Here is a 10,234-nt window from a genome sequence, read left to right as displayed (position 1 = left end):
GCTGTGCATCTATACTATAATTCTTTAATATTCCTAAAAATCTAAAAGCAGCAAATTTCAATAAAATTAAAAAAGTATTGTGTCGTGTGTTTGTGACTTACTAAATATGCCTCCAATAATTAGGCGGTGCGAAGTTCGCCGGGTCAGATAGTTTCTTTATAAAATGACTTGTACCACCTTTTCTGCTGAAATAGCGCTCCTGGTGGAAAGTCTGAAGGATGAAATTCCTCCAGATTAACCTCCAGCATGCGAAGGTGGCTTCCGCCACAAAGGACTAATTTGTTAGCCTACGTGGGATCATCGATCAGCCATTTTTACCTAACCTAACCTAACCTTTTCTGCTAAACGAAATGCGCACTGATTACTTCTTTTCACTAAACATTTTTCAAGTTTGCTAGACTAATTACAATAAAAAAAATAAATGGTTACAAATGCAAAATATTCGCACCCGGCGTAAAGTATCGTAGCAATTTTCAGAATAACGTTAAATAATAGGAACATAGCGCTCACTGGATGTACATAAAAATGTATGTAATAAAATAATTATTGTAAATGTGAAGACAGAATAAGGGAAATGAAATGAACAAAAAAGTATGTACACTATATGTATATGTACATTGGTACATACATAAATGCAAGTCTTTTTTTTATTTTTTTATTTACCTACCTTTGCTTGAATGTTATAAGCGATCCAGCTTGATGCTTTTTAGCCCAAGGGGTATCGCTGGAAAATTTGCAAGCAACGAATACCTGCCTACCGTAAATTGACGAGTCCAAGCAGTTAGTTTAATATAAGTATATTGTTATAGCCTTATATTAACATATGCATATAAATATGTATGTACATATGTATATTAAATCGGGTGTAAAAGAATTCCCAAATTACAATTACAATTTCGGACTCTGTAAATATGTTTTCCGCCATGAAGTTTAAAGTGGGAAAGTATGTATGTATATAATAGTTGTGTGATCAAAGTTTTGCTATTCCTTTTGTATTTAGATTGTAAGTTTGTAATATTTGTAGGAATATGCTCATATGTACATATGTATGTTTTAATTATATACAAGATGCTTTTCAAAGTGAACAGGACTTTCTGAATCTAGCGCCCCCTGGTGGCGCCATCTATATGTCGACTGGTGCATAAATTGGTAAATCTTTCACCGAAACGTTTCAATTGATGAAACAAGTTTATGGCGATAATTGCCTATTCCGTAGCAGATTGCACGAGTGGTTTCAATGTTTTTAAAGTGGTCGTGACGACATAAATGACGATCAACATGTGGGCCAATCAAAATCCGTGATCACCCGAAATTCCATCGAAACTGTACATGAATTCATCAAAAATTAGCCGAAATCATCAGTGAAATTCATGGATATGGAATTGAACATCTCCAAAACATCGATTTATCGCATTTTGACCGAACATTTGGGCTTACGAAAGGTATGTGCACGATTTGTTCCGCACAAATTGACTGACAACCAAAAATTGCTCAGAATCCAACATTCGAAGGACATCATTAAAAAGGTTTATTTGACCAAAAATCATATTTTAACCATTCACCTGATATGGCACCGTGCGACTTCTTCCTTTTCGGAAAAATGCATTTGCTTATGAAAGGAAAGCGTTATGCAGACGTAGAGGCGGCCATACCGGCCAACAAGCTAAAACACTCGTTCGTCATGCTTTTAGACCATGCAAAAAGCTGTATTGAAGTAGAAGGCAAATATTTTGAATAAAATAAATTGATTTTGCTGAAAAAACCATTTGTTCTGTTTTTTTTTAAGTCCTGTTTACCTTGGTACGCACCTTGTATGTGCATTTATACCCTGAACAGGGTATATTAACTTTGTCACGAAGTTTGTAACACCCAGACGGAATCGTCGGAGACCCTATAAAGTATATATATAAATGATCAGTATGTCGAGCTGAGTCGATTTAGCCATGTCCGTCTGTCTGTCTGTCTGTATATATACGAACTAGTCCCTCAGTTTTTAAGATATCGTTTTGAAATTTTGCAAACATGATTCTCTCTTCAAGAAGCTGCTCATTTGTCGGAACGGCCGATATCGGACCATTATAACATATAGCTGCCATACAAACTGAACGATCGGAATCAAATGCTTGTATGGAAAACTTTCACATTTGACAAGATATATTCACGAAATTTTGTATATGTTATCTTCAAAGACAACAATGTAATCTCCGAAGAAAATGTTCAGATCGGTTGACTATAGCATATAGCTGCCATACAAACTGAACGATCGGAATCAAGTTCTTGTATGGACAACTTTCCCATTTGACAAGATATATTCACGAAGTTTGGTATATATTATTTCCTAAAGCAACAATGTAATCTCCGAAGAAATTGATCAGATCGGTTGACTATAGCATATAGCTTCCATACAAACTGAACACATAGTTACTAACAGAAATGCACCTGTGAAGGGTATTTAGCTTCGGTACAACCGAAGTTAACGTTTTTTCTTCTTTTGCTTTTAATTTTATTTTGTACCTTCCGCTTTTGCTTAGGTTTTATGAGCGATCCTGCTTGTTGGTTATTTTTTAGCCCAAGGGGTATCGCAGGAAATATTACAAGTATGTAATACATACTTGATTTAATCAAAGTTTTTTTTTGGAATTTTGTAACGACACAAGCTAAGGAAATCGGCAGGCACTGTACTTTTTGCAGTTAACTCAACATACATATATATGTGCACAAAAATTAAATTTGTATATTTTGTATATATCAAATTATATATGAAACGGAATCATTTTATTTTCCGCCAAGTGTTTTGGGTAATTCTACCTATACCCTTTTTCGTTTTTTCTGTTCCTTTTGATAATATGTATATGTATGTATGTCCAGCGCTGTCCCTGTTGATTTGCTGTCTTCCTCCTTTGATGTTTGTTGTGTTTGTTAATTACACCGAACCCGTTTTTATACTCTCGCAACAAAGTTGCTAAGGAGAGTATTATAGTTTTGTTCACATAACGGTTGTTTGTAAGTCCTAAAACTAAAAGAGTCAGATATAGGGTTATATATACCAAAGTGATCAGGGTGACGAGTAGAGTTGAAATCCGGATGTCTGTCTGTCCGTCCGTCCGTCTGTCCGTCCGTCCGTGCAAGCTGTAACTTGAGTCAAAATTTAGATATCATGATGAAACTTGGTACACGTATTCCTTGTCTCCATAAGAAGGTTAAGTTCGAAGATGGGCAAAATCGGCCCACTGCCACGCCCACAAAATGGCGAAAACCGAAAACTTATAAAGTGTCATAAATATGCCATAAATAAAGATATTAAGGTGAAAGTTGGCTCAAAGGATCGCATTAGAGAGGGGCATATTTGGACGTAATTTTTTTGGAATAGTGGGTGTGGCCCCGCCCCCTTCTAAGTTTTTTGTACATATCTCGGAAACTACTATAGCTATGTCAACCAAAGTCTACAAAGTCGTTTTCTTCAGGCATTTCCATATACAGTTCAAAAATGGAAGAAATCGGATAATAACCACGCCCACCTCCCATACAAAGGTTATGTTGAAAATCACTAAAAGTGCGTTAACCGACTAACAAAAAACGTCAGAAACACTAAATTTTACGGAAGAAATGGCAGAAGGAAGCTGCACCCAGGCTTTTATTAAAAATTGAAAATGGGCGTGGCGTCGCCCACTTATGGACCAAAAACCATATCTCAGGAACTACTAATCTAATTAATTTTACAGCAAAATAAAAAAATATGTAAATGACGGATAATGAAATCTCGATTATCACTTTATCATGCGAGAGTATAAAATGTTCGGTGACACCCGAACATAGCCCTTCCTTACTTGTTTTTATTTGTGTTTCCTTTTTCACTGTAACTTTGTACTGTTGAATTGTTCACTTTAAATTTTCGGTTTTTTGTTTTACTTAGATGTCTTTCGGAAAGGCTCGAAGGACTTGTTCGCGTATGACGCAGATATTTTTAAAGTTTGAAAAATCAACTTGATGACTATTTTTGAGAAACGAAAATTAATTGGCGAAATTTTAGTTTGAATGATAAAACTAAAATTCCTATGCTAAATGAATGGGAAACTAAAAAAAAATAGCGGCCCCTCAGAGTTGAGCTACCTGGCTTCAGGGAGGATTTTTGTTTTGTCAATCACTAACATTTGAAGGGTTAAGAGTTGAAAAAAATTCAAATTTTTTTTTTAAAGCATCCTAATGTATATTGTAGTATTTGGGATATACCTGCATATTCCCTATTTCGCTTTTTTCTCTTCGTATTACCAACATACATATGTGCATATATACGAACATTTACATGAAAACACACGGCGTATAATTTGCTTATATCTTTTTCCTACAGTGGGTACTATTAAATTACACTGTAGAACATTTTTGGGATTATTGTCTGGGGGGTGAGAAATTCCAAGTCAGGGTGATGGTACTAGGTCAGTATAGTAAAACCCTCAAAGGGTTTGGCGTTCGTATGTGTCAGTTTTTTTTATAACCTTTTAAATTTTTTCCTTATCTTGATGTTTTTTCGCTTAGTTGTAACATTTTGGCAAAAACGTAGTTTAACATAACTCGATATGTCTCAACACATAAAAAAAGGGGAAATTATAGTACTGATTTTTTTCAAACATACGAGATGTACTTCAACCAAAATGTTATAGTGAACGAAAATTGGGTACCAAATATAGTGTGTAAAAGCTGCTACAACCGTCTAATGGATTGGAAAAATAGAACACGTGAAAGTATGCCATTCGGTATCCCAATGACTTGGACTAATCCTGGCGAAGGTCACAATCCATTGAATTGCTATGCATGTGCGAATAAAGGAGCCGCAAAGAGGATAAGAAAAAAATTTAAAAGGTCATAAAAAAAAACTGACACATACAAACGCCCAACCCTTTGAGGGTTTTACTAGACCTAGTACCACCATTCAATTCTTCAATACAGCACATATCCTATCTCACCCCAAAAAAGCGCTTCTAAAAAAAGAACCACGAGTTTAATTGCAAAAGCAAATCCCGAAAACCTAAATTCTAAACATAGCCAAGATACCCCATATTGTTCAAAGGCACAAAAAACTCAAACACAGCACAGCGAAACTTAAAGGGGACTAGTTACAGAACCAGCTACCACCATGACATGTTAAGTTGAGGAAACCTCAAATGAGTGCCTCAATTCACAATTGAGGAAATTTCGAGAGTTAGGAAAACTCCCTACCATATCATATAAAACTATAAAATAATAGGAATGTGAGGACTTCTCTAAAGCCGCAACTACTCGATCAAATAATGGCCGGTACGTTGTACGACTACCATTTTCCAACACTCCACAAATTGGTATAGAACACAAAATCAGAGTTACCTCTGACAATCCCTATATTAAAAACATGTACAACTTTTCGGCCCCGCAGGATGACTTTCGCCAATTAAAAAAAAAAAACAATTATGAACAAATCCTAGACCGGTGGCGTACTACTACTTGCCAAATTAGTGCATATGCACTTAAATATTACATATAACAAAATTTTCCAAAAAGTCTAAAAATCACCACCAATGTACAATATAGGACAACTAAAAATTAAAGTTAAGCGATCACCAAATTCCCAATGCGGTACAGTGACGCACCTATACTTACAAACAGCTATGGTCGCTGTTATCGCATCTATCCAAGCGCACTTCATATGGGTGGTGTTATAAACTCAATAAAGATTATATCAAACCGTACCGCTGATGGGGGGAAATTAAAAGTCTTTCACTGAGCTGAGAATTATTTATTCTAATTTTCATTTTGTATTTTCATTACTTTTACACTATTTTAGGAAACTATATTGAATAACTAAATATGTATTTTTTTAAAATTTTTTTACGAGGAGGAAGCATCGAAAGCCTGAACCCCATGTCAGTGTGGAACCTTAATCCGAACTAAACCTCCTACTGTCTTGTACCGATCCCTCCGGTACCACCGTCAAGTATTACGTCGGGAGAAAGGTTGAGTATTATCCATACGTATATAATGGTCTTAATGCATTAAGTAACAAGCTGCATTTACTTAACCCTACCTCGGTTTGTCTCATAACCCCCCTTGTACAGTGATTGTCACCATACCCTTCTTGTCTGCTCCAGTCATGGTTTGTGTGTCGCGTCTTAGTTGTTCGTTGCATTTTGTAGTAGTCTTCTAAGTTGTTGTTCTCCAGCTCTTTGAACTTTCATAATTTTTGCTGCCACTTCGCACACGGCTTTCCATTTCTCTGATGATTCCACCATTTGAAACACTAGATTTTCTGGAATTGGGTCGATCCCGAATGCGTTTTTCAAAAATTGTCTTTCTTCGTCATATTTCGCACAATGGAAATTTGTGTGCTCCACCTTCTTGATGATCTCGCCTCCGCAATAATCGCATATATCGTTGTCTTCGTGTTTGAATCGATTCAAATATGATTTGAATCTCCGTGTCCAGTGAGAAATTGGATGTTCAATTTTGGGAATGTCAGACGGAATGTCCGCGACCATTTCAGTTGTCTGCTCATCGTTTTTGCCAGCGCTTCTCCGTATCTGCTCTTTCTCTTTTTGGGTTCTGGGTATTACTCTCTCATTTGAAGGGTATGTGAGCTCTTTGGCTAAGAGGTCTAGCGGGTGTAAGAACGCGATTACTAGGGCAGCGTCTTGGAATACCGAAGGAAACGCGGAGCATACTCTTAATTCGCATATAGTGTACGTGGAAAATAAGTCGCGATGATACGATTTGATTTCAATGGCTTTCTCCAATATTTGGGCGCCGAACAGAGCAATTGACTATAATACTCCAGCTAGCTAACATTTGCGGGGTTAGAGCTCTGCATACTTTTTTCTTTAAACGACAGTCTTGCGTCAAGACCAATTCCCAAATATTTTATAGCTGGCTGAGTGGTTATGCTTACACCTTTCGTGCAGAATGTAGCAACTTCTCGGACCTCTGTGCCCGTAATAAGTACGGCTTTTGTTTGAACAAATTACTAAATATATATGTATGTGTCAGAGGGTATAAATACATCAGAACACACAGTCGTGCCAAAAACACAATCAAATCAATTCAGTTCATCATAGACAACATTGTTGATCAATTCGAGTACCCGCCAGCGTAAGCTGATTTGATAAAACATAAACAATCTGTTCTTCGGCAATCACGATCGAGTAAACGGTATAGCTAACTTCGGCTCAAATCGTATCATGTCAGTTCATAGCGTTGCGACGATTGCTTGCATCGATGTGAGACTGAGAGTAAACTGCGAGTACAGCAAATTTTCTGCTGGATTAGTTTGAATCATGTGTGGCAAAAAATGTATCAGCTTTGAACGTGTGCGCATGTTACAAATTTTAAAAGCGTAAAAAATAGAAATTCCATTGTATACAGTATTGGACAAAACTTAAGCACCCCTTACTATGGTTCAGCTCGAGCTTAGCTGTTTTCAGACAATAAAAATAAATTAATGCTACTAATAGTGGCATATCATTTTCAGCATACGGTAGCTCGAACTTAGCTGTTTTCAGACAATAAAAATAAATAAATGACACAAATAGTGGCATATCCTTTTCAGCATGCTACCGTTTTTTAAAAAGTCGGTGTTAACAAAGAGGTCCCTTATTCCATTTATTATATGAATAGGTCCAGTCCCGTACACTGAGAAAGAGCTCCAGACCATAACATTACCACCGCCATACTTAATGGTCGCAACATAATACATATTTAATGGTAGCAACATAATACTTGTCCTTTCGGCCTTCTCACACATCTTATGCCATCCGAATCTTTAATATTATATTTCGATTCGTCTGAGAATAACATAGTATTCAATTTCTGAATGCTCCAAGCGAAATGAGCTGTCGCTAATATGAGTTTGGCCTTTGAATTTTTTGCTGAAGTAAATGATTTTCTAGCTGGACGCCAACAGAACAACTCGCCCTCAACAGCTCGTCTTCTAATTGTTCGTTCATCAACCAGTAAACAAAAGTGTAATCTATATTTGATTGGAAAATACTGTGGGATAAATTTGGGTAACCTTTTTGATCAATGAAACGTCTCTTTATGTAGTTTTTCGCTGTCTTACTCTGCTGTGCCGAGAAAGTATATTGCCAGTTTGCTGAAATTTATTTATTAGTCGGTGGCACCACTGATCTATTCGCTGAATATTTTTAACTCATTTTATGTTGAGATAAACCGTTTTGCCAATTACTTATTATTTTATTTGTTAAGTCCGCTGAATAAGTATTTTCCGCAAATTTTGATTCTCAAATTCTAAATCGCAACTGAACAGTGACGATGTCAAAAATCTCTTTACAAAATGTCTCAATATTATTTGTAACGGTTTATTGCTAACGTTGAAGAATAAAGTACTTTTACAGTAGCGTGGTACTATTTTTCCTAACAAATATTAGGGGGTGCTTTAGTTTTGTCCACTCAGATCTATACTTTTGAAAAGGTTTTTGTTAAAAATTTTGTATCTCGAAAGTATATACATATAACTAATGATATATTTTTTATGAATTAGAATATGTACATAATTGTAACCTATAATAATTGTCCAACTAGTCCTGTTATATTTTTCAAAAATTTAGACATAAAAAAACACAGTAAGGGGTACTTTAGTTTTGTCCAATACTGTATAACATATGTATATACATACATATGTATTTGAAATAGAACAGAAGTGCACAAGTAAATCAGTGTATAGGGGCTGATATACAAACCGAACGCTGTCGAACATTTCAATCATTGAAATATGAGTATGAATCATTTACGGGTATTTTCTGCTAATGCGAATATTCATAAACAAATAATGCATAAGCTGATCGCTAGTGATTCAAAGTTGTTCTCTATCGCTGATTTGAAGACAAACGGTTCGATTCGTGTACAATGTATGTGTCGGTTTATGTACATATGTATGTTCAATATATTTGAACATACCCTGCCAGCCAAAGTGGTAAAAAAACTAGTGAAACAGTAGTTGAGTAGTTTTAGTTTTGAGCTGCACCGAAATGTGTACTCTTTATTTTTACTCTTAAGACTAACTTATTACATGTTTCTTACTTCTATTTATACCAACTAGTATGTTTACTTATTATTAGTTGACAGTTTGTTAAGATACAGATTATATTATCTGTTTAGGTTTGTTTACATATATTTGTTTGCTTAGATACATTTGTTTTGTTATACTCTCGCAACAATGTTGCTAATGGGAGTATTATAGTTTTGTTCACATAACGGTTGTTTGTAAGTCCTAAAACTAAAAGAGTCAGATATAGGGTTATATATACCAAAGTGATCAGGGTGACGAGTAGAGTTGAAATCCGGATGTCTGTCTGTCCGTCCGTCCGTGCAAGCTGTAACTTGAGTAAAAATTGGGATATCATGATGAAACTTGGTACACGTATTCCTTGGCTCCATAAGAAGGTTAAGTTCGAAGATGGGCAAAATCGGCCCACTGCCACGCCCACAAAAGGGCGGAATTCGAAAACCTATAAAGTGTCATAACTAAGCCATAAATAAAGATATTAAATTGAAATTTGACACAAAGGATCGCATTAGAGAGGGGCATATTTAGACGTAATTTTTTTGGAAAAGTGGGCGTGGCCCCGCCCTCTACTAAGTTTTTTGTACATATCTCGGAAACTACTACAGCTATGTCAACCAAACTCTACAGAGTCGGTTCCTTCAGGCATTTCCATATACACTTTAAAAATGGAAGAAATCGGATAATAACCACGCCCGCCTCCCATACAAAGGTTATGTTGAAAATCACTTAAAGTGCGTTAACCGACTAACGAAATACGTCAGAAACACTAAATTTTACGGAAGAAATTTCAGAAGGAAGCCGCACCCAGGCTTTGTTTAAAAATTGAAAATGGGCGTGGCGTCGCCCACTTAGGACCAAAAACCATATCTCAGGAACTACTCGACCGATTTCAATGAAATTCGGTATATGATATTTTCTTAACACCCTGATGACATGTACGAAATATGGGTGAAATCGGTTCACAACCGGTTCACAAACGCTATTTTGAATTCCATCTGATGCCTTCTCTGTATAATACATACATTAGGAACCAATGATGATAGCGGAATAAAACTTTACAGAAATACGGTATTTGAAAAATATGTAAATGACGTATAATGAAATCTCGATTATCACTTTATCATGCGAGAGTATAAAATGTTCGGCGACACCCGAACTTAGCGCGCTTCCTTACTTGTTTTAAGATAA

This window comes from Bactrocera neohumeralis, unplaced genomic scaffold (genome assembly GCF_024586455.1).
Source record: "Bactrocera neohumeralis isolate Rockhampton unplaced genomic scaffold, APGP_CSIRO_Bneo_wtdbg2-racon-allhic-juicebox.fasta_v2 cluster11, whole genome shotgun sequence".
Classification (NCBI taxonomy): domain Eukaryota; kingdom Metazoa; phylum Arthropoda; class Insecta; order Diptera; family Tephritidae; genus Bactrocera; species Bactrocera neohumeralis.
The sequence above is the reverse complement of the archived record's forward strand: the minus strand, read 5'-3'. Positions refer to the sequence as shown.